The sequence below is a fragment of the Mustela putorius genome, unplaced genomic scaffold (genome assembly GCF_011764305.1).
Source record: "Mustela putorius furo isolate JIRA1106 unplaced genomic scaffold, ASM1176430v1.1 tig00000281_pilon_pilon_pilon, whole genome shotgun sequence".
Lineage (NCBI taxonomy): Eukaryota > Metazoa > Chordata > Mammalia > Carnivora > Mustelidae > Mustela > Mustela putorius.
In genome coordinates, this window is record NW_025421343.1 from 29,699,775 (window position 1) to 29,726,410 (window position 26,636).

General features: G+C 41.8%; 1 long non-coding RNA gene across 1 annotated transcript; it reads right to left on the minus strand.

The window, feature by feature from the left end:
* Positions 1–688: 688 nt before the first annotated feature.
* On the minus strand, positions 689–26,612 carry LOC106004238. The gene is made up of 3 exons (XR_001177165.2): positions 26,264–26,612; positions 11,419–11,526; positions 689–1,315 (listed from the first exon to the last, which is right to left on the minus strand). It is a non-coding gene; the product is annotated as an uncharacterized LOC106004238 (long non-coding RNA).
* Positions 26,613–26,636: the final 24 nt, after the last annotated feature.

The following is a 26,636-nucleotide window of genomic DNA, read 5'->3' on the forward strand; positions in this document are numbered from 1 at the left end:
TTTCTGTGATAAATAAGTAAATAAAATCTTTTAAATAAAAAATAAAAATTTTCGGGCGCCTGGGTGGCTCAGTGGGTTAAGCCTCTGCCTTCAGCTCAGGTCATGATCTCAGGGTCCTGGGATCGAGTCCCGCATCGGGCTCTCTGCTCAGCAGGGAGCCTGCTTCCTCCTCTCTCTCTCTCTCTGCCTGCCTCTCTGCCTACTTGTGATCTGTCTCTGTCAAATAAATAAATTAAATCTTTAAAAAAAAATAATAAAATTTTTCATATCACTTCCAAAGTTTAGGGTATATGTCTAATGTATGTTCAACATCGTTCCTTTTGCTGTTATAGTATCTTCCAAGAATAAATTCACACTGGTGTCATGATATAAATCTATCTTTCTGATCATAATTCAGCTTGGCTTACAAGTCATTCTTAATATTTTTGCTTCCTTTAGAGAAACATAATCATGAGCAAGGCAAATGTTCTCTGGATAGATAATAAAAACTTTCCCATATCCCACCATATAGTATTTCCCAATTCATTTTTTTTTAAAGATTTTATTTATTTATTTGACAGAGAGAAATCACAAGTAGTCAGAGAGGCAGGCAGAGAGAGAGAGGGAAGCAGGCTCCCTGCTGAGCAGAGAGCCCGATGCGGGACTCGATCCCAGGAACCTGAGATCATGACCTGAGCCAAAGGCAGCGGCTTAACCCACTGAGCCACCCAGGCACCCCGATTCATTTTTAAAGTAATAAATTTCTCTAAACATCCATGATCCTCTTCATGCTCCACTTTAAAAAATACACTAATCTTCTTACTTTTCCTGCATACCTTGAAGTGTGAATAAGCAGCAGGAGATGGAGCCTCGGTTTAGCCCGAGATGAAGTCTGAGCACATTTACAGGATTGCTTGACAGGCTCACCAGAAGCCCATTTCCATGAGGGCCTGCAAATGCTTAAAGGACTGAACTCATCCTTGGGGAAGAGAGAACCAGGCATAGTAAATTTAGCACAACTGCATACTTTTACTTTTTCTGAGGTAAGAGAAAATTCTGTACCAAGTCTGAAACGTGGATTTGATTCACAGGTCAACAGTACCTTCCCTACTCCCTTCTTCCCCCGATGGAAAACAGATATGACATTAAAGTCAACCCATAAGCATTTTAGATTATAAAGTATAAACTTTCTTCTCAACTCTGAGAATACTTTTATCCTCAAATATTTATGCTAAAATATTTGACCACCAGACCACTCAGTTTCCAATCTCACCCTTATCACTTACCTGGGAGACATTCAGCAAGTTACTTAACTTCTGTGCCTCGGTTTCTTGAACTGTAAAATGAAAATAATAAAAGTAGTAGCTACTCTATAGGATTATAATGATCGGGAAATACTATATGGTGGGATATGATAATTAAATGATGTATGTGTATGTATGCATGTGTGTATATAAATATGTGTATGTGTATGTATGCATGTGTGTATATAAATATGTGTATGTGTATGATTGCATGTGTGTATATAAATATGTCTATTTCCCATTTGCTCATACAGCCCAGTAGCCTTAAGTATACAAAGTATCGGGATGTTGGCTCCTAAATTCCATTCTCCATTAAAAAGAACCAAGACTCCTTGAAGAAATGGTTGCAAGGTCTGAGGCAGGGAAAATACAAGATGACCCTGGAACATCTTTTTGTGCTATGTCAAAGTCACAGGAACCTGTTTGAAGGAGCTCTCATCGACCAAATCTGGAATAGTTTGAACATCAAAAACAAACAAACAAACAAAAAGGGATATAACCTCTTGAGTAAAGAACAGGGCCATGGGGTGCCTGGGTGGCTTAGTCCGTTAAGCATCCTACTCTTGATTTCAGCTCAGGCCATGCAATCGAACGCACCCCACTTTTAGAAAGTCACACTCTGTCTCTCTAAAATATCTTTAAAAGGGGGCGCCTGGGTGGCTCAGTGGGTTAAGCCTTTGCCTTCAGCTCAGGTCGTGATCTCAGAGTTCTGGGATCGAGTCCCACGTCAGGCTCTCTGCTCGGCGGGGAGCCTGCTTCCTCCTCTCTCTCTCTCTCTCTCCTCTCTCTCTCTCTGTGCCTACTTGTGATCTCTCTCTGTCAAATAAATAAAATCTTTAAAAAAAATAAAAAAAATAAAATATCTTTAAAAAAAAGATTCTCTCTTGCCTCTCCCCCCTTGTTCTTTCTCTCTCTCTTTTAAAAAAAAAAGAACATGGCCACAATGGTAAAGTTAGAGATAAAGAGAAAGTTCATTTTTTTTTTAAACTTTTTTTTTTTTTAAAGATTTTATTTATTAATTTGACAGAGAGAAATCACAAGTAGACGGAGAGGCAGCCAGAGAGAGAGGGAAGCAGGCTCTCCGCTGAGCAGAGAGCCCGATGCGGGACTCGATCCCAGGACCCTGAGATCATGACCTGAGCCGAAGGCAGCGGCTTAACCCACTGAGCCACCCAGGCGCCCGAGAAAGTTCATTTTTTAAAGTAGAAAGTCATGTGGAAGAAATGGAATAAGAAAGCATCATTTGGCAACCATAATAGTAATAATTATGGACGCTAAAACTAGTGGATGAAAGTTTGAGGAATAATAATATTTACATAGTCTCAGACCATCTTTCCACAAGACACCTATTAAGTAAAAAGAGTAAACTAATAACTTGACAGTTGGAGAAATCTGGTTGATACCAACTTAACCAATATTAAAGGTAATGTTATTAATAGTGGGGCAAACCAATATTATATGCCTTTTGAAGCACTGATGAGAACTCAGCATCGGAAAAAAAAAAAAAAAAAAAAAAGAGGAAAGAAAAAACCGAACAGCAACAACAAAAAACTCAACATCACTTCTGTGTATTCTTGCCAAATGACTTAGTCTGAATCTACTCATGGGGAGCTATCAGACAAGTCCAAACTGAGGGACTGTCCACAACACAACTGACCTGTGCTCTTCAAAAATATCAGTGCCATTTACCACAGAGAAAGGCTGAGAAACTGCCAGATGAATGGATGCTAAGGAAGCATGACAATTGAATGCACACATAGTCTCGAATGTTCTTCTGATTAAGAAGACATTTTTCGAACAAATGTTGAAACCTGAATGTTTAGATAGATTAGATAATAGTATTACATCAATTACAGTTTCTATGACTTTAGGAAAAACTCACTATTGAGGTATTTAAAGATAAAATAATAGAATGTAACTTACTGTTAAATGGTTCAAGAAAAAAATTACATATTATAGATACATATGAAGGGAATAGGGAGAAGTAAAGGTAAAATGTTAAAAATTGGTGGGGTGCCTGGGTGGATCAGTGGGTTAAAGCCTCTGCCTTTGACTCAGGTCATGATCCCGGGGTCCTGGGATCGAGCCCGCGTCAGACTCTCTGCTCAGTGAGGAGCCTGCTTCTCCTTCTCTCTCTGCCTGCATCTCTGCCTACATATGATCTCTGTCTGTCTAATTAATTAATTAATTAATTAAATATATATAATATAATAAATTTAAAAATGTTAACAATTGGCAAATCTGGGTAAAAGATATTAAGGAGCTCTTTGTCTTATTTTTGCAACTTTTCTCTCTGAAATTGATTTATTACCTTGATTATAGTAATGGTTTCATGGGTGTATGCATATGTGCAAACTCATCAAACTATACATTAAATATGTGCAGTTTTTGTGTGTCAATTATACATCAGTAAAGGGGAAAAAATTTTAATGTATGTAAAAAAGCTTAGATATTGTCTGTCACATAAGTATATGTGGCTTTGCTGCCATTATAAGGATAGATTAGAAACCTACGGGATGTGAAGATACAAGAATGTGAGGGTAAAGATCATGAACATAAGTGGCATTCTCCTTAGATGGTCACAAGTCCCAGGAATCCCAGGACTTGTGATAGTTTATTTTAGAGTCCAACATAGCCTGTATTTTTTTCCACTTGGAAAGAATTGAAAAACATATGATCTTGAAGTGGAAAGTAAAAAATAGCTTTTTATTTGAAAAGAATGGAAAGATTTTTGTAGGCAGATGATAAGCACACCATCTGGTTAACTCAAGAGAAATCCTAGAACTTAGATTTCCACATTTTTTTTATCAGCCATGTATGGTTTAAGATAGACCCCTGTAAGCTAAAAATATCATTTTTGTTCTACCATTCATATGTTAATTGAAAATGCCATCAATTGCAGAGCTAATGATTTCATTTGTCCTCTCTAAGACTCAGAGCCCATCATGGTTTGTACCTCTCAAGTTCGGATGTGCAAGACAAATTCGTCATGTAAGCAGTAGACAAAGTTGGCACCATAGGGTCTAAAATTAAATAAGTTCTAATTTTCAAATACAATCACACTCAATGATCCTCAACCAGGTACAATTTTGCCTTTAGCGGATATTTTGCAAAGTCTGGAGACATGTTGGGGTGTCACCAGTGGGTGAAAGGAAGGTGAAAAGGGGAGGGATTATTACTGGCATCTAGTGTTAGAAATCAGAGATGCGGGGCGCCTGGGTGGCTCAGTGGGGTAAAGCCTCTGCCTTTGGCTCAGGTCATGGTCCTAGGGTTCTGGGATCGAGCCCCACATCAGGCTCTCTGCTCAGTGGGGAGCCTGCTTCCTCCTCTCTTTCTGTCTGCCTCTCTGCCTACTTGTGATCTCTCTCTGTCAAATAAATAAATAAAATCTTAAAAAAAGAGAGAGAGAGAGAGAGAAATCAGAGATTCTACTAAATAAACCTACAATCCATAGGACAGCCTCCTACAACAAAGACTTCTCTGGTCCAAAATGTCAATAGTGCCAAAGATGAGAAATCCTACACAAAGTGAATACATTTTCTAAAATGTCAAGCAGTTAAAGTGCTAGTAAGGATAATGTTTCTAGTCCCATCTTGGTATAGAATTTTATCAGCTAGTTTGTGCTTAGTACATAATAAATATTCAACATATATTTGTTTAATCAATCAAAAATTTGTGCTGCTCTTATTTTATGAATATTATTTATGGTTTTCCTCTCATTTATGTATGCACTAAAACTGGACCAGAAGTTCATTGCTAGCTACCTAGTAAGTGTCCCACCCTTGTTTCAAAATATAGCAAGGGAGAGATTTTTATATAATATTATAGATAAGGTGGGAAGTTGGGCCAGCCTGGTGGTGGGTATTGTGGAGGGCATGTATTGCATGGAGCACTGGGTACGGTGCATAAACAATGAATTCTAGTACACTGAAAAGTAATTTTGAAAATTTAAAAATTAAAAAAAAATTCAGACCAAAAAAAAAAGATTATAGATAAACTAGGATACAGGAAAGTGAAGAACAAGCAATATCCAATGGAGATTGAGTATGAAAGAAAATTTTTGTGGCTTCTTGTATAATGAAAGGATTTTCAATGACATTTTAGACATGTCTTGGGAAATCTCATTTAAAACAAAAAATTCAAATGATATTCAATACATGGACAAGAATCCAGCCTTGTGGGGCACCTGGGTGGCTCAGCTGGTTAAACAGTTAACCGTCTATCTCGAGCTCAGGTCATCATCTCAAGGTCCTGGGATGGAGCCCTGCCTTGGGCTCCCCACTCAGTGGGGAGTCTGCTTCTCCCTCTCCCTCTGCCTCTCCTCTTACTTTTGCTCTCTCTCTCCCAAATAAATAAATAAAATCTTAAAAAAAAAAAAAAAAGAATCCAGCCTTGTAAGTGTTTACATGCTGTGCAAAATTTTAAAGCTGTTAGGGCAAAACAACTTGTCCCAACAAATGAGAGAGGATAAATCTCTCCCCGTCCTCCTTTGCTTATTTTGTGCTTGAGCAAAACGAAGTAGTAGGAAGTTACTTATCACTGCTCTACTCCCCAGGAGCATAAGCTTGAAGGTGCCCCCAAAATGGAGAAGCTAGGGTGTCTGGGTGACTCAGTGGGTTCAAGCCTCTGCCTTCGGCTCAGGTCATGATCCCAGGGTCCTGGGATCGAGTCCTGCATTGGGCTCTCTGCTCAGTGGGGACCCTGCTTCCTCCTCTCTCTCTGCCTGCCTCTCTGCCTGCTTGTGATCTCTCTCTGTCAAATAAATAAATAAAATCTTTAAAAAAAAACTTGAAAACATTTTTTTTAAAAAATGGAGAAGCTACAAAGTGCTGAGAGATCCCTTACACCATCACTTGGTTTTATATCTCACTAGGAAAGGAAATGTCCACAGAGCCTTCATCAATCTGTAGGAAAACCTCAGATCATCAGATAGTTTTGAAAAAGTCATATTTGGGGCACCTGGGTGCCCTGGGTGGCTCAGTTGTTAAGTGCCTGCCTTCTGCTCAGGTCATGGTCTCAGGGTCCTGGGATGGAGCCCTGCATTGGGCTCTCTGCTCAGCAGGAGTTTGCCTCTCCCTCTACCTCTGTCGCTCCCCCTGCTTATGCTTTCTCCCTCTCAAATAAATAAATCATGTTTAATGTGTCATATGCAATGATTACCTCACATGTCTAGAAACCTTTGAAGTAAGGAAACAGGTGATAATTACTTAAGGAATACAAGCATTAATATTCTTCTTTTTTTAAAAATAGTTATTTGAAAGAGAGAGACAGAGATAGAGCCTGAACAGGGAGGAGAGAGAAAAGCAGGTTCCTGACTGAGCAGGGAGCCCTATGCAGGCTCAGTCCAGGACCCAGGGATCATGACCTGAGCTGAAGGCAGATGCTTAACCGACTGAGCCATGCAGTCAGTTGCCCCCAAGTACTAATATTCTTTAGAAACTTATCAAATTACTTATTTAACAGTATTTATTTATGATGAAGTTTAATCATATATTTTCTAAAATGTTCTAGATCTATTACCAGTTATCCTCACCTCTGATTTTTTTAAATATATTTAAAGATTTTGTTTATTTGACAGACAGAGATCACAAGTAGGCAGAAAGGCAGGCAGAGAGAGAAGAGGAAGCAGGCTCCCCGCTGAGCAGAGAGCCCGATTCAGGGCTCGATCCCAGGATCCTGAGATCATGACCTGAGCCGACGGCAGAGGATTAACCCACTGAGCCACCCAGGCACCCCCACATCTGATATGTTAAGAACAAAAATTATTATGCCCATTTGTAATTTAATGCACTTTTATTTTTATTAACAGTTTTAGGAATTAAATTAATATTTAGTAAAAAAAAAAAAAATTAACCAGTCCAGAGGACTTACAATAAAAAGCCACGGCCCCTCTACTGCTCCTTCCCCACTCATTCCAGTACTGCTTCTCTACAGCAATTCATTTTTGTTTTCACATAGTCATCTTTATAACTAAATAATATTCCTATGTTAATATTTCCTTTTTTAAAAAAATTTTTATTTATTTGACAGAGAGCACAAGCAGTGGGAGCAAAGGCAGAGAGAAAGAGAGAGAAGCAGGCTTCCTGCTGATCAAGGACCCCGATGTGGGGCTCGATCCCAGGGCCCTGAGACCATGACCCAAGCCGAAGGCAGACGCTTAACTGACTGAGACACCCTGGTGCCCCTCCTATGTTAATATTTCTTGATGTATCAATTGCAGACCTTTACTCCTACCTTTGAAAGGTAAAGATTTAACGACTTAAGCTATTCTCTCTCCCCTCCAGTTTTAGTATATTATTTTTAGTTCTTATATTGAAAGTCTTTATAACTTAAGATAAGCTACTGTTCCTTGTTCCATCAGCTTTTTTTTTTTTTTTTTACATCGCTCTTGTCTCCCCTGTAGGTAAGACGAAGCTGTTACCACACCCACCTGTCCTTCTGTCCTTCCAACCAACCTCTGTCAGCCTCACTTTTGCTTTCTATCTTTTAATTTTATGACATCAAGGTTAATGGCAACTACATTCTCTTCTGTAACTATAAACAATATTCAGTGTTTTGTCCCTCATCAGCTCTAGACTTTGAATGGCAGTAAGCAGCGTTTGCTCTGTTATCACAATGTAAACATTACTCAGTGTGGAAACAAGTGCTGCACTAGGACAACATTTCCTGTCACGAGTCCACTTTTTGACCCCTTCCTCTACCACTTACGAGAAAATGTCCCTTTCCTTGAATTCCATCATGATCAAAATCAAGCCACATTTTAGTCTACTTCATATCTGGACCATGGCTTTCTTGAGATTTTGTTTTACTTGTTTTTCTGACAAATCTCCATTGCCTTCCTTTTTCCCTACTGAAGAGAAGACATATGTGCCTCTTTTACCCATCCATAGCATGAAATACTTCCATTCTTTGAATTCAGGGAGCCCACTGACTTATGTCCTCTGGAGATAGATGCCTTCCAAATCGGCCGCATCTTGACATTGTTCCTCACTGGAGTCATGGATAGTTACTGTGTTCTTGTATCCCATGTCTTCTTTTTGGATTTTTGTCCTTGTTTTGCTAGCACAGATTAACACATTTCACAAAGATTAATACATTTTCACAAGGATTTCTTCTCTTCTAATTTAAAACATGTCCTTGGGGCACCTGGGTGGCTCAGTGGCCTCTGCCTTCAACTCAGGTCATGATCTTAGGGTCCTGGGATCAAGTCCCACATTGGGCTCTCTGCTCAGCGGGGGGCCCCACTCCCCCCGCCGGCCACACCCCTCTCTCTGCCTGCTGCTCTGCCTACCTGAGCTCTCTCGCTCTCTGTGTCAAATAAATAAATAAAATCTTTTTTAAAATGTCCTTGATTTTCCTTTCTGAAAAAAACTTAATATGCACCCTTTTGAATTTCTTCTGGTTTAAATGTTCTCCCTTATGAATTTATCTTGCAACCCCCTTCTTACAAGATTCCTTACAAGAAAAGCACCAATATACTTTAAAAAGGTGGATTATGAATTACATAACTTGTAACAACTATTAGTTCTCTATGTGGTGGAATAATGACCCAAATAAGATGGAAAAACCTAGTATGTGTTTTTTAATTAATGTAGTTTTTAAATTAATTTTTTAAAAGATTTTATTTATTTATTTGACAGATAGAGTGCACAAGCAGGCAGAGCAGCAGGCAGAGGGAGAGGGAGAAGCAGATCCCCACTGAGCAGGGAGTGTGATGTGGGGTACAATCCCAGGACCTTGAAATCATGACCCAAGCCGAAGGCAGCCACTTAATCGACTGAGCCACCCAGGCACTTTTTTTTTTATGTGTTTTGCAACATAAAAGTTGCCACCTTTTGTAGAGGTGGAGTGTGAATTTGACCAATTTTGTCAAATTGTCTTGATTTTTAACAGTATGGAAATACTGTTATTAGGAAAATAATACAGATAAACTCAATTTAAGGGTGTACAATTTAATTATTATAGCTTTTAAAGAGAAGACCTAAATTTTAACCAGAAATTTTATTTTTTAATAATGGACATGAGATAAACTTTTATTTAGCTTAAAGAATTTAAGCATATTTTAACATTTAAAATGTTTAAAAAATATTATTTCTTATAAATATAGTGTAGAATAGGATTGATTCAAGAGCCTGGGACTGGGGCACCTGGGTGGCTCAGTGGGTTAAAGCCTCTGCCTTTGGCTCGGGTCATGATCCCAGGGTCCTGGGGAGGAGCCCTGCATTGGGCGCTCTGCTCGGTGTGATCTCTGTCTGGCAAATAAATAAATAAATAATCTTAAGGGGGGGAAAAAAAAAGCCTGGGACTAACAGCTGGTAAAAATCGAGGCTTTTATTTTATTTTATTTTTTTTTTTAATTTATTTGACAGATCACAAGTAGGCAGAGAGGCCGGCAGAGAGAGAGAGGAGGAAGCAGGCTCCCCATTGAGCAGAGAGCCTGACACGGGGCTCAATCCCAGGACCGATCCCAGGACTGATCCCAGGACCCTGGGACCATGACCTGAGCCGAAGGCAGAGGCTTTAACCCACTGAGCCACCCAGGTGCCCCAAATCGAGGCTTTTAAAAGGTGTCCATAATTTCAGAGTCTTTCCAGCAATAAGGAGTTAGTGACATTAATCAAACCTAAAAAATCTGTCAGATGGATGCAATAGATATTATAAAAATCCTGGACACCAATAGAAACTGAAATCTAAAACCCAGAGTTGGATAATAATAGTCCCCAGAGCTGAACAGTCAAGATTCATGGAGTAAATGGAAAGCAAACATCCCAGCTGCAAAGAAATAATAGAGCTAAAAAACCATTACCCAATCAGCAAAGACACTAAAGGCTTGTATGCAGAGCTGCTCTTTGAGAAATGTTTGACAACCAACTGGGAACAAAGACCAATCAGAATTGAGGCTGACCATGGCTGTGGAACCAGTGCCTAGAAGACCCTGCTGGGCAGACCATTAACTCTTGAGAGGACGTATTGGAGAGAGGGTCTGGAGGGCCTCCAGGTGGATGGGAAGTGTGAGGAAACACCGGCATGTCAGGATAGTAGCTGTGTCAGTATTTTAACCACCTGGATAGTCATGCTGGTCGTCATGGCTCCCTGCGGTGGTTTCCAGTCTGGAGCCCTTGCAGTGAGCAGAGATCCAGATAATTTTCTAATCATCTAGGCAGGAACTCAGCTTCCAAGGGATTAAGCAAAAGTCTAGTTCTTCAGAAACGAAGCGACAACTGTAGAAACTCAGCTCCAGAGGGGAGCTTATGCCCAAGGCTAAAGGACTTGGAACAAAGGTTAGAATAAGCAGCAAAGCCAGAGGACTGCTGAATTTGGGTTCTGTGTATCTTACTAGCCTGGCATCAGGTTGGAATCACAGTGAAGGGCAGGCCAGGACCATGGAGCGAAAAGGGAGTAGTAATGAGAACACCCTGGATTAGAACGTGAGGGTCCACGCACAACATTCCCGTGTACTCTAAAATCTTACTGATTGTACCAGCTAGGTTTCAGTGCAGGAAACAGAAACCACTAGAGGTATCCTTTTTTTTTTTTTTTTAAAGATTTTTATTTATTTGTGAGAGAATGACAGAAATAGTGACAGAGCATGAGTGGAGAGGAGAGGGAGAAGGAGGCTCCCCACTGACAAGGAGCCAGATGTGGGGTTCGATCCCAGGACCTTGGGATCCTGACCTGAGCCTAAGGCAGATGCTAACAGACGGAGCCACCCAGGTGCCTCCACTGGAGGTATCTTAAACATGAAGAGGTATATTATATAGATTGAGGCGCTTGGAAAATCTTCGAAAGGGCTGAGGGAGCGTGTTCTAGGCTGGAACGTCAGAAATGCCTTCTATAGCAATATGGAACTGACTCGCCAAGGGACTGCCTTCTGAGGCCACTACTTGGAATGACTGAGTTCAGGACCACAACACCATGGAAGCAGGCTTCATAGATGCCTGATTCAGGAATCCAACATGGCTCCTGTTACCACAGTAACTGTACTTCAATCCCGAGAAAGCTGTGGGAAGACACTGGAGGTGTTGCTGTAAGATAATAAAATCTCACATTTCCATGACCTCACCTGCCGCAGAGAGGTAAGCAAAGAAGAGCAAGAAAAGAGCTCTCACCTGATTTTTGCCCTTCCAAATCTCACCTGAGTGTGTCTAGCTGACAGAGGCCATCTCACATCCAGAGTTGGGCCTGCGAAGGAGCCAGGATGGCGGGTTTTGGTGTTCTAGCCTCTCCTGTACAGGAAGGCACCCTAGAGAAGGGCAGAATGCAGGTTGAGGGAGCCAGTCCATATCATCCACTGAAATGACACACCCATTTTTAAAGTCCAAAGAAATAAGCTGAGTGGGAACAGAAGGGGCGCTTCAAGGTATCAGCTAAAGGCAAGAACTGTGCAGGGGCACCAAATTCAAGATGAAACATTTTCCTGTGGTGTTTACAATCACTATGGCCTTGATTTGCTTTTAATAGTTTGTACCTAATTGGTCAATCTTCTCCCTTCAGGACACTTACTCGATGATTTTATTTTGCTAATGGGTAATGTACCCATATGGTTCAAAATGTGAAAGTTTCACAAAGCTTTGTAGTAACTGGCCCCCAGATACTCAGTTATCCTCCTTTGAAGTAAACAGTCATAACTTTTTGTTTTTAATTATTCTAGTACAATCTGTTCTGAGTTTTTTTTTTTAAGATTTTATTTATTTATTTGACAGACAGAGATCACAAGTAGGCAGAGAGGCAGGCAGAGAGAGAGAAGGAAGCAGGCTCCCTGCTGAGCAGAGAGCCCAATGCAGGGCTCGATCCCAGGACCCGAGATCATGACCTGAGCTGAGGCTTTAACCCACTGAGCCACTCAGGGGCCCCTGTTCTGGATTTTTAAAGTTTATTTTTTATATGTTTTTTATTTTAATTTTTTTTTAATAGGCTCCATGCCCAGTGTGGGACTTAAACACAGGAACCTGGGATCAAGAGTCAAGTACTCTACTGACGGAGCGAGCCAGGCTACCCCCAACAATCGTATCACTTTTATATTTTTCCAGAGCTGTTTTATTCATACGTATATATGTGTATCATAGTCTCTCTCCCCCACTTTTATACAACGATGACCTTTATGTACGTTGCTGTGCCTTGTATTTTTTCTAAATCATTTCCCAGTAGATCTTGGACACTGTGTCATATCACTACAAAAAGTCCCTTTCCATGGGTCACTATCTGAGCCAAAGGCAGACACCTAACTGACTGAGCCACCCAGTCACCCCAAGTCTACTAAATTATAAAGGACAAGTTGATCATAGTGAATTGGAGGATTAAGGGGAAAGCAGTCAAGTGACCTACCCTATGACCCCGTAATTGCATTATTAGGTATTTACCCAAAGGATACAAATATACAGATTTGAAGGGCACCTGGGTGGCTGGCTCGGTGGGTTAAGCCTCTGACTTTGGCTTGGGTCATGGTCTCAGGGTCCTGGGATCAAGTCCTCCTATTGGGCTTTGTGCTTAGTGGGAAGTCTGCTTGTCCCTCTCCCCGTCCCCCCACTACTCTCTATCTCTCTAATGATAAATTAAAAATCCTTAAGAAAATGTAATTCAGGGCTCCTAGATGGCTCAATCAGTTAAGCGGCTGCTTTTGGTGCAGGTCATAATCTCAGGGTCCTGGGATCTAGTCCCACATCAGGCTCCCTGCTCCATGGGGAGTCTGCTTCTCCCTCTCCCTCTGCCTGCTGCTCCCCCTGCTTATACACTCTCTCTCTCTCAAATAAATAAATAAAATCTAAAAAAAAATGCAATTCAAAGGGGTACATGCACCCCAATGCTTATGGCAGGGTTATTAACAATACCCAAACTATGGAGAAAGCCCAAATATTCGATTGATGAATGGGTTAAAAAAAGGTAATCCCTGATTACCATGGGATGTACTCAGCAATCAAAAAGAATGAAATCTTGGGGCACCTGGGTGGCTCAGTGGGTTGATCCTCTGCCTTCAGCTCAGGTCATGATCTCAGGGTCCTGAGATCGAGTCCCGCATTGGGCTCTCTGATCAGCAGGGAGCCTGCTTCCTCCCTCTCTCTCTGCCTACTTGTGATCTGTCAGATAAATCTTAAAAAAAGAAAGAATGAAATCTTGCCATTTGCAATGACATAGATGGAGCTAGGGTGTATTATGCTAAGTGAAATAAGTCAGTCAGAAAAGGACAAATACCATATGATCTCATTCATATGTGGAATTTAAGAAAGAAAACAGAGGAACATATGGGAAGGGATAAAAGAAAAGGAGAGAGGAAAACAAGCTACAGGAGGCTTTTAATGATGGAGAACAAACTAAGGGCTGCTGGAGGCATGTGGGAGGGGATGGGTTAGAAGGGTGATGGGTATTAAAGAGGGCACTTGCTGTGATGAGCTGGTGTTGTAGGTATGTGATGAATCACTGAGTTCTATACAGAAGGCATTATTGCACTGTATGTTCACTAAAATTTAAATAAAAATAAAATTAAGTAAATTTAATTAAATAAAATTCCTCTTTTCAGGACAATTTACCAATATCTATAAAAGCAAGTACTACTGGGGGTGTCTGGGTGGGGTCGTTTGGGCATTTGACTCGGTTTCAGCTAGGTCATGATTTTGGGGTCATGACATTGAGCCACATGTCAGGTTCTGTGCTCAGCGTGGAGTCTACTGGAGTGTCTTTCCCTCTCCCTTTCCCTCCTCCTCTGCCCCTCCTTCCACTCACTCTCCCTCTCTCTCAATTAAATAAGTAAAATATTTTTAAAAAATGCATGTACAGGGACGCCTGGGTGGCTTAGTGGGTTAAAGCCTCTGCCTTCGGCTCAGGTCATGATTTCAGGGTCCTGGGATCGAGCCCCACATCAGGCTCTCTGCTCAGCTCTCTCTGTGCCTGCCTCTCTGCCTACTTGTGATCTCTGTCTGTCAAATAAATAAATAAAATCTTTTTAAAAAATGCATGTACACTTCACACAATTCTACTGGAATCACTGAAATATCTAGGAAGAGGGTCTGTTAAAAAAATTATGGTGTGTAGAGCCAATGACATACTGTTAGTTGTATAAAAGAACAAGAAAGTTGTTCATAAACTGATACAGAAAAACTTACTAGAGACATCATTAAGCAAAAGAAGCAAAGTGCAGATAACTATATAGAATATGTTAATTGTGGGCGCCTGGGTGGCTCAGTTCCTTAAGTGACTGCCTTCAGCTCAGGTCATGATTCTGGAGTCCTGGGAGTCCCGCATCGGGCTCCCAGTTCCACGGGGAGTTTGCTTCTCCCTCTGACCTTCTCTTCGCTCATACTCTCTCTGTCTCTCTCTCTCTCTCTCTCAAAAAAAAAATATATATATATATATGTTAATTGTGTAATAATAAAGAGAAGGACAATATATACTATGTAATATATATTGCATTTTATTGTAAATGAATGTTTACAATTCCTAGAATGACACAAAACTCATAATGGTGGTTAACTGTTAGTGGGAAGGAAGGAAAGGACAGGCAAATGGAACACAGAAGGGAGGGGGGAAGAGGGTGGGGGGTGAGGAAGGGAGCAGAAGGAACAATTTTTTAAAGACAAAGTATAAAATAAAATGAGTAAAATAGTCCAGAAGCATAATATACTGAAAATCCCATATCCTTTTGAAAACTCTCGAAATTCCTATGGTTCCCATATATTTTCCAGTTGCATCTGTCTTCAAGTTCTGCTGACTTCTCTTTTTCTTCTATTTTACCTCCCATGCAATGTTGTCCCTTTGCAATCCTGCATCACACTGTGCTGCCATCCTGATTCATCCAGTCCCCAAAGCACCACACAAGGCTTCTTGTAGCACATTATGGTCCACAAACAACCTCAGTTTAGATCTTGTTCTTTTTAAAAAATTAGCATATAATGTATTATTTGTGTCAGGAGTACAGGTCTGTGATTCATCAGTCTTACATCACACCCAGTGCTCACCACAACATGTACTGTCCCCAGTGTCCATCACCCAGCCACCGCAGCCCTCCCACCCCCCCTCCACTCCTGCAACCCTCAATTTGTTTCCTAAGATTAAGAGTCTCTTTTGGTTTGTCTCCCTCTCTGGTTTCCATCTTCTTTCATTTTTACTTCTCTTCCGCTATGTAGATCTTGTTCTTAAATTCCCGTCAGTCACTCCCTCTGCATAACTACCTCTCCATAGTCCTGGGTACTTGTACTGGGTACTTTGTTTCCTCTTTGATCTTCTCCCCTGTTCTCTAGTGTCCCTCCCCAAATTTCTGTGAATGTCTTAAGTCAAAGCAATGTGGATGTCTCTTTGCCTTTCAGTCCGACCTAGGCCTCTCTACCAGCCAACCAAAAGTGTGTTAGTTGTTGTTGTTGTTGTTGGTGGTGGTGGTGTGTGTGTGTGTGTGTGTGTGTGTGTGTGTATGCATGTTAGATTTTTATTTTGAAAAAATTCTAGATTTAGCATTGAGGTTGCAAAAATAATACAGAAAGTTCCTGAATACCTATTACCCAGTTTTCCCTAGTGTTAATGTCTTGAATAACTATAGTACATTTATCAAAAACAGGAACTAACATGAGTACAACACTATAAACTGAAACATTATTTGGATTTCATCAGATTTTCCATTGATGCCCTTTTTTGTTCCAGGATCCAATTCCAGATCCCACATTACATTTAGGTATCATGTCTTCTTAAGTCTTCTCTCACACTTTCTCAGTCTTTCCTTGTCCTCAAGATCTTGAAACTTCTGGGAGTCCTGGGTGGCTCAGTCAGTTAAGCATCTGCCTTCTGCTCAGATCATGATCCCAGAGTCCTCAGATCAAGCCCCACATGGGCTCCCTGAACCTGCTTCTCCCTCTCTCTCTGCTGCTTCCCCTGCCTGCTTGTGGGTTCTCTATTTCTCTGTCAAACAACAACAAAAAAAATCATAAAAAAAAGACCTTGAAACTTTTGAAGAGTACTGGAACTTGTGAAGTGTACAGTCATTTTGTAGCATGACCTTTACTTCAGATCTGATATTTCCCTCATGATTAGATTGAGGCTATGAATTTTTAGCAAAAAATTTCAAGTGATGCACTTCCTTTGCAGGGTACATAACGTTAATGTACAAAGTATTTTCAGAATTACTAACCCATACACTTGTGAAAAACAACTTTACTAACTAGCCAGGGTATATAGTACCTGGTGCAGTTCTTTTTTTCTTTAACTTTACAGTATACAGTCAAAATACTGGTTTCCAAATTTACTTGGGTTAGTTCTTTTCTACTGCACTCTCTGCAGTGTGCTTATGTTATTGATTCATAATACACACAGGGTCATTTTTTATAATTTATATTCCATTTTGGGTTTCCCTCACAGTCTGGCTGAAAAAATTTTTAAATTTACATTAAGATGTGTTTTTAGGGCGCCTGGGCAGCTCAGCTGGTTAAGCCGTGAGTCTGCTGCTCCCACTGCCTGGTGCTGCCCCTGCTTGTGCTTATCCTCTCTCCGATTAAAAAAAAAAAAAAAAAAGATGGTTTGTTTTTTTTTTAAATATTTTATTTATTTATTTGAGAGAGAGACAGTGAGAGAGAGCATGAGCGAGGAGAAGGTCAGAGAGAGAAGCAGACTCCCCATGGAGCTGGGAGCCTGATGCGGGAATCGATCCCAGGAATCCAGGATCATGACCTGAGCCGAAGGCAGTTGTCCAACCAACTGAGCCACCCAGGCGTCCCAAAAGATGTGTTTTTAAACAAAGTATATTCTCTTCAGGAGAAAGACTCTTTTTTTTAAGATTTTATTTATTTATCTGACAGACACAGATCACAAGTAGGCAGAGAGGCAGGCAGAGAGAGAAGGAGAAGCAGGCTCCCCGCTGAGCAGAGAGCCCGATGTGGGGCTCGATCCCAGGACCCCAGGACCATGACCCGAGCTGAAGGCAGAGGCTTCAACCCACTAAGCCACCCAGGCGCCTCAGGAGAAAGACTCTATAGACAGCTCTCTTATAGTGGAGACCAAGCTAGGTTAGGTCCAAGGATGTAATTTGTCCACAGAGGACAAAACAGAGGGTTTTTTGTTGTTGTTTTTGTTGTTGTTTTAACAATTGTGAATTCCTTGCTACCATTGAAAAGTTGGAAACTTGCACACAAAAAGTCCAAACTGACAGCTTTGTTTAAAGGAATCCGGTCCATCTACTCTGATCCTGCCTTCTCACACGGCAACAGTTCTGACTTATAAGTCTGTTGTGGGACAAGGAGTTTCCCCTAGAGGACGTTAGGGACTCTTGCAATTGAGAAAGAGTGCTGGGGGTCAGAGTGAGGAAAAGGCAGGATTAGAACTCAGGTCTGCTGACCTGAGCATTACTCTCACTACTCGACATTCCCTCTGGGCACTAATTTCAAATTAATGAAGTTATACCCTTTTGGGGGAAGTTTAATATGAACGGTGACTGAAAATACAGGTTATGAAGTCCAGTGGGAATTCAAAGTTCAAACCCTGACTCCCCGGCTTAACTAGTATATGATCTTCCTTATCCCTGTCATTCCTTAGGACTTCAGTGGCATCATCCATAAAACAGTAGTGACAACATTTGCGCTTTAGGATTGTTGTAAGGTATAGTTAAACTAATTTTCTTCCCTTAGTGCTCTTGAACTGTATACTGCCCAAATATTGACTTAGGTATTAAAAAGCACTGTAGCTGCTACCTTACAAGAAAGACTGTTCTTCAGAAGGGCATTTCACGATCAAGATCAGAGAACAGGGGTGCCCCGGTGGCTCATTGGGTTGCGCCTCTGCCTTCGGCTCGGGTCATGGTCTCAGGGACCTGGAATCGAGCCCCACATCGGGCTCTCTGCTCAACGGGGAGCCTGCTTCCCTTCCTCTCTGCCTGCCTCTCTGCCTACTTGTGATCTCTCTCTCTCTGTCGGATGAATAAATAAAATCTTTAAAAAAAAAAAAAGATCAGGGAACAACCAGAATACTGACTATTTTGACACGGTGGAGCAGGTAAAAAAAATGAGTGGAAAGATACCCAAAGAGATAAGGGGTGAATGTGATATAAAGGGGACCCTCCACTTAAAGGAGATCACAGCCACGGAAAAATGTTAGGCATCCAGGACAGAGCATGCTAGCCTAGAGAAGGGTCCTGAGGGGAATAGCACATCTCTTCCTGACACGTCAGATGGCTGTACTCTCCCATGTTGTTTTATTTTTTTTAAGATTTTATTTATTTATTTATTTGACAGAGAGAGATCACAAGTAGACGGAGAGGCAGGCAGAGAGAGAGAGAGAGATAGAGGGAAGCAGGCTCCCTGCTGAGCAGAGGGCCCGATGCAGGATTCGATCCCAGGACCCTGAGATCATGACCCGAGCCGAAGGCAGCGGCCCAACCCACTGAGCCACCCAGGCGCCCCCCATATTATTTTTTATTCAGGAAAACTGGAGTGGATCTCTTAGAGACATGGATCCGCTTTAAACCACCAGTGAGGCTGTGGGCATTTGAGGGGGGCTGTGCAGGGTCAAAGTATGGGTTCCAGGGCAAGTGGTCTGTAGCTTTGTTGATGTGCTCTTTCCTCTGACTCATGAATTCTGCTGGACTAAAACATGACAATCAAAGCCATTATTGTCGCAGTTTTCCTCCATTGAGCCAACTGTGAGGTCAGGAAATGGAGTCTTTTGACATCTCTCTCTCTCACTCATAATTGAACCAATGACTGATTCTACTTTTAAAACATCTCCAGTCGGTCATGGCTCTCTGTTTCCTTGCCACCATGCCAGTTCAGGTCACTAGTCACTCTCCTGAATCCTACTTGTGGTTACAGTGACTTTTCCTCTTCCTGGGACCCTCTTCCTTTGGTTCTCACTATTCAGATTTTAGTCCTCCTAGCCTTCCCTGGCCACCTGCTCTGAAATAGCCCCCTCCTGGTCACCAGATCAGGTCCTGTCTTTGACTTCCTTAATTGTACTTGACAAAATCTAAAATCATCTTGGTTTGGGGGTTCTTGATATTACACTAGTATATACGTTCCCTCAGAGTGTAGATACTATAATCATCTTTTTGACTCGGTACCCCTATGCGGTGTAGAACAGTATGTGGCATTGTTGAGTGAATAAATAGATGAATAATCTCCAATTTCCCCCCCTATTTCTGCCTTTGTAGGGTGAGGAAAATGAGGCACTTGCCTTGGGTGCAAAAAACCTTCGTAAATCAGAACTTAATAAAATAGTTTTTAAAAATCATAATAGGGCGCCTGGGTGGCTCAGTGGGTTAAGCCGCTGCCTTCGGCTCAGGTCATGATCTCGGGGTCCTCGCATTGGGCTCTCTGCTCAGCAGGGAGTCTGCTTCCTCCTCTCTCTCTCTCTGCCTGTCTCTCTGCCTACTTGTGATATCTGTCAAATAAACAAATAAAATCTTAAAAAAAAAAAAGAAGAAATGCTAAAAATGGTGAAAAAAACATCAAAATTTTAACTAAGGGTAGCATCTGCCCTCCCACAATCCCCATCCTGTTGTACTTTGCTCAAGCTAATCCCAGGCCTGTTTCCAATAAAACTTTGTTTATGGAAACAGGGAGGAGGAGTGTAGGCCATTGTGTGTAGATTTGCTTTTTTTCTTTTTCTTTCTTTCTTTATTTTTTTAAGATTTTATTTATTTGACAGACAGAGATCACAAGTAGGCATAGAGGCAGGCAGAGAGAGAGGAGGAAGCAGGCTCCCTGCTGAGCAGAGAGATGCGGGGGCTCGATCCCAGGACCCTGGGATTATGACCCAAGCCGAAGGCAGAGGCTTAACCCACTGAGCCACCCAGGCGCCCCGATTTGCTTTTTTTCAACGCTTGCTTTAAAATATGATTTACCTGGCTCACTGAGTGTTTAGGCAGGTCTTTACATTTCGCATTCTCGGTGAGTGCCTTCTTGTTTCTCCCCAGTGGATCCCTCCTTGTGGCTTTTAAATTTTCTCCTCGCACAACAGTCAGAGTGGTCTCTTTATAGGCAAATCAGGTCATATCACTCCATTGTTAATGGCTTTCCTTTGCACTTAATACAAAGTCCAGAATTCTTAATGTGGCCTACACCTACTCATCCCTACAAAGGCTGGCCCCTGCCTTGCTTCTGAACCTCATTCCCATCCCCTACGGAACTCTAGGGACCCTTGCTAGCATAAGTCAAATGCCCCACCCCCTTTATACAGACTATTCTCTGCCCAGAACACTCTCTTTTCCAAGATACTCCTAAATAGGGACGCCTGGATGGCTCGGTTGGTTGGACGACTGCCTTTGGCTCAGGTCATGATCCCGGAGTCCTGGGATCGAGTCCCGCATCGGGCTCCCAGCTCTGCGGGGAGTCTGCTTCTCTCTCTGACCTTCTCCTCGCTCATGTTCTCTCTCACTGTCTCTCTCTCAAATAAACAAATAAAATCTTTAAAAAAAAAAAAGATACTCCTAAATACTGGTAATTCCTTTCCACGTTTCAGGTGTCAGCTGCACTTTTACTTCCATGGAAAAGCCTGGCTTGACTCTCCTCCAGTCCAAAACAGCTTCCTCTGTTACTTTTTCATAGTACTAGGGTTTCTCCTTCATACACTTAACACATTTGCAATCGTGTGTTTAGTTTGATGATGGTTTGATTAATGTCTGTCTGCTCACTTGACTGCAAATCCCAAGGAGCAGATATTACGACTGTCTCTTTGTTGTTGTTTCTGTCATCTTTATACTCTATCACATGCCTTGTCTGTAGTACATGCTTAATAAAAATCTAACTCAGTGACTGGGTCATAATAATGTTTGCAAAATTATTATTAGAAAGGTAGCTCAGATAGTGTATGAAAGCAAAAAGGAAAGCAAATGAATTTTGCAGGGATTTTAATGAACTTCCAATTTGTTCCTACTGGTTTTGTTTTTTTTTTTTTCTTTTTAAAGTCTGTGACATCTTTGATCTCAGGTTGCAATTCTTTTTTTTTTTTTTTTAAAGATTTTATTTATTTACTTGACAGACAGAGATCACAAGTAGGCAGAGAGGCAGGCAGAGAGAGAGGAGGAAGCAGGCTCCCTGCTGAGCAGAGAGCCAGATGTGGGGCTCAATCCCAGGACCCTGGGATCATGACCCGAGCCGAAAGCAGAGGCTTTAACCCACTGAGCCACCCAGGCGCCCCTCAGGTTGCAATTCTATCCTTACCCTTTTCATATCTATAGCTTCCAAGGTGTATATCCTTACTCCAGAACAGCCTGGTGAATTTTTGTATGATTGTCTAGAAGGGTCAAAGGTAAGTGGGTCAGGTATCCTTTCAATTAATGCCATATTGAGCTTTTCTCCATAATCAATGGCTGCTTACACCAAAAAGTCACTATGAATTTTTTTTTAAAGATTTTATTTATTTGAGAGAGCGAATCTGCATGAACATGGGGGGAAAGGTATAGGAAGGAGACGCAGACTCCCTGCTGAGTCTGGGATCATGATCTAAGCTGAAGGCAGATGCTTAAACTACTGAGCCACCCAGGCACCCTTCCCCAAGAGTGAATTTTAATGATACACATACTAGCTGTCAATATCAGGCCAGTTAGACATAATTTATAGGAGATCAGCTTTATAAATCATTATAGATCAGCATTACAAATCATTAGAACTTCATCATTTCCCGCATTGGGATAAAGCAAATCTCCATGTAACTTCTGGGCATTAGGGTGATAATTTCTAATTTTTTTTTTTTAAAGTTTAGAGAGTTCTTTATTGTCACCAAACTTTTTTTTTCCCCTCTAAATTTAGACTCCTTTTTACATTGGGCATTTGTGTTTTCATTTTTGTTTTTTTTTTTTTTTTAAGATTTTTATTTATCTACATGAGAGAGAGAGCACAAACAGGGCGAGCAGCAGGCAGAGGCAGAGGGAGAGGGAGAAGTAGACTCCCCGCCGAGCAGGCAGCCCAATGCAGGGCTTGATTCCAGGATCCTGGGCGGAAGGCAGCTGCTTAACTGACTGAGCCACCCAGGCGCCCCATGTATTCGTTTTATGCCATGTTTGTATCTGGCTCAATTATGTGTGTGTTGTGAGTTTTACTGGAGTGTGTTATGAATGTGTCTAAATTCTAGCTGCCATGGCATGACTTCAGCCACCCATCGAGAGTGCCTCTAGTATTTACCAGGGAATATTTAGGGCGAGTGTTTATTCTGTAAGCTCTAGAATCAGTTTTGCCTCTCTCTCTGCTCCTGTGGAGCTGCAGACACAGGCTTCTGCTCAGCCAGTCACCAACCTGCAGTTGTGCCCCCTCTGAGGCCTTAGCTTCTACTCTTCTTGCCAAAGACTGGCCCCCACCACCAACGGCTGCATAAGGGAAAGAAGGCTGGGTCTGAGAAACTGCTCTCTATGCTTATTTCTTTTTCTTGCCTTGTTGCAGAGACTGCCATTAAATTCCAGAACTTCTAGTACTGCGCTGAAAAGGAGTAGAGTAATGTCCTTGACTTGTTCTTGACTTTAGAGGGAAAGCATTCAGTCTTTTACTGTTAAGTACGCTTGTTAGCTGTTTTTGTTTTGTTTTGGTAGATAGATGCATTTTACCAAGTTGAGGAAATTTCCCTTTGTTTTTAGTTGGCTTAGAGTTTTGTTTTGCTTTTAAACATTTTATCTATTTGACACAGAGAGAGAGAGAGGTCACAAGTAGGCAGAGGCAGGCAGAGAGAGAGGGGGAAGCGGGCTCCCCACCGAGCAGAGAGCCCGATGTGGGGCTCGATGCCAGGACCCTGAGATCATGACCAGAGCTGAAGGCAGAGATTAACCCACTGAGCCACCCAGCTGCCCCCTGTTTTTCTCTTTGAAGATATGCGGGGTTTTGTCAAATACTTTTTCTGTGTCACACCCCCTTTCTGAGTCTACATTTCTTTCTTTTTTTTTTTTTTTTTTAAAGATTTTATTTATTTATTTGACAGAGAGAGATTACAAGTAGGCAGAGAGGCAGGCAGAGAGAGAGGTGAGGAAGCAGGCTCCCTGCTGAGCAGAGAGCCCGATGTGGGACTCGATCCCAGGACCCTGAGATCATGACCTGAGCTGAAGGCAGTGGCTTAACCCACTGAGCCACCTAGGCGCCCTGAGTCTACATTTCTGATTCTAACAAATTTCCTCTTTCAAAATGATTGTCATTGGGAATTTCTACTTTCTTTAGCAATCACCACCTGTGCCTCACGTGGTATGGCTGGAGAGCCTCAAAAGTCCATCACTTCGAAACAGACTAGTCAGGGAAGTCAGTGTATTTTCAAAGTTAGCTATTTCTCAATTCCACATGCAGAAAGAAATCAACACAGTTGATATTGAACATCACCAAGTCTTGTCCAGTTTCATTTTTATGATAAGTTCAATTTAAGGAAACTAACCTGGGTCCTGAAACACTTAACTGCAGTTTTTGAGGTCTCCGTAAGTGCTCAAACGAAAATACATATTCACAAAAACAATCAAGAAAACAACAGAGTGCTCATTGAAACCCTTGACTTGCGGGAATCTATGGCCATAGGAGTTTGTGAAATGTTGTATCATAGGAGGTCTCAGAGTCTTTGGAATGGTATATTATAAATCTCCCAGGAGGAGAAATACAGGGGGAGTTTTTTCTAAATTTATTTGATTATGTTAGTGTTTTATTTCAGAAGATCTTCTGGGTAGCTTTGGAAAATGATGGTTTACAGGTGAAAGCAGTTTGAACTCACAGAAAAGAAGTATTTTTTTCCTAATTAAAAAAATGTAACACTCGCTAGCGGATGCCTCAATTCTTTTCGATATAGTATATCACTGAAGTACACTAAGTTTAAACTTAATGTTCAGGTTATTAGTTTGTTTTCCCTCTCAGTAAGTTGGGGGGCTCGATTTGCATTCAAGTCCTATTCAGGTACCCTTTTAGATTAATGAAAAAATTTGGCACAAATGTATCTTGACAAAAAACAACTTTGAAATGGCAGTTTTTAGTTTCTGCTTGTGTTCTGAGATATAAAACACTTGAAGAATGATACTCCCAATTACATTTAATTTTGACTATTTGCATACATTACTAACCTCAAGGCACTAAAGTTTTGAACAGGAGGTTAAGTTAGGGGTCTGGGTTCTGAAGTCAAGCAGCCTGAACTCAGTCTCTAGCTTGCTGTTAACCCCTCCTCACGAGCTTGAAGAACTTGGACAAGCCTTAACCTCTGTGATTTCGTTTTTACAGTTTACAAGTACTTTGATAAGTTTTACAATTTACAAGTCTTATAACAAACCTAAGTAGGGCAAATAATTTTATCATTTCCAATTGACATTTGGTGGAACAGTCTCAGAATGTTTAAGTGACTTGCCCAGGTTCACTGATACATGAAGCCACAGTGACTCAAATAATATATTCATGTAGACTTTAATACTTGGATATTCTTCCACTTTATTGTATGTTGCTGCCCAACATCAGATAAAAATGTTTGTTTTGGTAGATAGATGCATTTTACTATCTCTTTAGCAATAACCACCTGTGCCTCACGTGGTATGGCTGGAGAGCCTCAAAAGTCCATCACTTCGAAACAGACTAGTCAGGAAAGTCAGTGTATTTTCAAAGTTAGCTATTTCTCAATTCCACATGCAGAAAGAAATCAACACAGTTGATATTGAACATCACCAAGTCTTGTCCAGTTTCATTTTTATGATAAGTTCAATTTAAGGAACCTAACCTGGGTCCTGAAATGTGTGCTATTCCACACATGTGCTATTCCACACATTTCACACGACTCCCAATCCTCTCAACAGCACTTGAGGTTTTAAAGAAGAATTTAGGTTTTCAAGATAATGGGATGATCCCAAGAACATACAGTTCTGTATCCTGATTGTGGTATAGCAATCTACACATGATAAAATGACAGAGAATTATACACACACCATTCAAATGTCAAATCCCTGCTTTTGATATTGTACTAAACGTATGTAACAGGTAACTCTTGGAGAAACTGGGAAAATTGGGCCTTTCTGTTCCAATTTTGAGGAACACTGGTCAGGTATTTTATAGAAGTCCCTAAATTGAGTTTGTCCAGCTTTTTTTTTTTAAGATTTTTAAAATTTATTTGACACAGAGGGAGAGAGCACAAGCAGGGGGAGCGGCTAGCAGAGGGAGAAGCAGGAAGCCCAATGATGAGGGGCTTGATCCCAGGACCTTGGCATCCTGACCTGAGCCTAAGGCAGACGCTTAACTGGCTGAAGCTACCCAGGTGTCCCACGCCCCTGTTTTTTTTGAGTTAGATAGGGATTATGATTTTTTTGGAGAGGCAGACCAGAGGTCTGTACTGTGTTTACAAGTGTGAATCTAATAATATTTATTTTTTTATTTTTATTTAAAAAAATATTTTATTTATTCATTTGACAGAAAGCACAAGCTGGGTGAGGGGAGCGGCAGGCAGAGGGAGAGGGAGAATCGCCCAGCTGAGCAGGAAGCCCAATGTGGGGCTCCATCCCAGGACTCCAGGATCATGACCTGAGCCAAAGGCAGACGCTCATCCCACTGGGTCACCCAGGCACCCGTCATACTTATTTTCTTTTTCTTTTTTTTTTCTTTTAAAGATTTTATTTATTTATTTGACAGAGAGAGATCACAAGTAGGCAGAGAGGCAGGCAGAGAGAGAGAGAGAAAGAGGAGGAAACAGGCTCCCCGCTGAGCAGAGAGCCCGATGCGGGACTCGATCCCAGAACCCTGAGATCATGACCTGAGCCGAAGGCAGCGGCTTAACCCACTGAGCCACCCAGGCGCCCCGTCATACTTATTTTCAAGTGAAAAGATTAAACATATGATTAGTAAATTTACTTGACTACAGTTCTTCCTGGCCCCACAACACCCCCACACATCTATTAACAACTCACAGAAGTTGAGTTGTTGGTGACGTGGATGAAGACATTAAGCTAAATAATATACTTCCAGCACCTCCAATCTGGCACTTCTGTTCAACAAAAAGATCTGGGAATGGCGGCGTGCAGGAGGCACGGGGTACTGAGGTCGTTTGGTTTCTCCCAATCCAGACCAGAGGTTTTTCAGACTGCTTACTTGTAGACTAGGGCCGCACTCTGGGGTCTTCTCCCGCGCACAACCAGACAGCCGCACAGCTCCTACAGGAAAGCGTGCGGGCGCCGCCGGGACCGCCGCGGAGGACCTCGGCGCGGTCCCACTGCCCAGGATCCCCGCCTAGCGGAAACACATGGAGCCCAACCCCCATCTCCAGGAGCCTGGGAGTGGGGCGGGGCCCAGGCAGCGGCCACTCCCCAGGCTCAGGGGAAAAAAAAAAAACCCACAAAAAACTGGGACATTGCGGACGAGAAGCTGGCTGGACCGGGGGCGCGTGGCACGCGCCAGCTCTCCCGCGCATGCTCCAGCCACCCGCTACCCGCCCCCTCCCCAGGTCCCGCCTCTCTCGCTCCTT